This window comes from Ostrinia furnacalis, unplaced genomic scaffold (genome assembly GCF_004193835.3).
Source record: "Ostrinia furnacalis isolate ACB-3 unplaced genomic scaffold, ASM419383v2 OfSCF1198, whole genome shotgun sequence".
In the NCBI taxonomy this organism is placed as follows: Eukaryota; Metazoa; Arthropoda; class Insecta; order Lepidoptera; family Crambidae; genus Ostrinia; species Ostrinia furnacalis.
The window spans coordinates 699,632-700,513 of NW_021131437.1; positions in this window are offsets into that span (position 1 = coordinate 699,632).

Here is an 882-nt window from a genome sequence, read left to right on the forward strand (position 1 = left end):
TGCTGTCAAAGTGTAAACAAACTTTATTTTAAATGTGCGCAATTGATTTTGTGAATTAAATTGCTAAAATCTTTTTATAGTCGTGAAAGAAAAGTGGTTCACAATGTGTTAAAGTATTTGTCGAAGAGAAATACTATGGGTTCGGACAATATTTTCATTGAATAATGTTTCCGACAAAGGTTGTCAAATTGACTGACATGTTTATCGTATAGTACAGTCAACTATGAAAATTAGCTGTGGTTTGTTTCAACTACCTATTTTAAAGTTTTTTGTCACTTTGTAAGTATTGAATTTTATGGAATTGGGAAAGAAGTACCGAGTTTGAAGCGTTCATGAGCAGACATTGTAGTTGAATATTCAAGTTCAGAATTTGATTATTGATGAATAATAATAAAATCCTACTTGCTCGATTGATGGTTTCATTTAATTTATTTAAACCAGTTTACCTATAATATAATATGTTTTTGTTAATTTATAAAAATATTAAATTAGCCTATAATCCTGAATCCTGATACATAAAGTTAGCCTATTAATTTAATACAGGTACGACTGTACCCAGTGTTGCACTATCAAATGCAATTGAAGCGCCTCTATGCCAGGGTTTTTATGTTCCTGGTCAGGCTATAACTTACTAATTTATTAGAAATAAACATAATTTAACCAATTATTTATTAAAGGTTTTACTCGATGCTTTATTGTGCTCTGGAATTTTCTGGAATTTTAGTACCTAGTTTACTGAAAATGACTCATGTTCTATGAAAAAGCCTTAACATGTAGGTTAGCGTGTGAGTTTGGGCGAGGGCCCGATTTTACTATGGAACAGACAATGTGTCAATGGAGTTAAGGTGTGAGTAAACGAAAAGTAATGACAAAAACAACAAA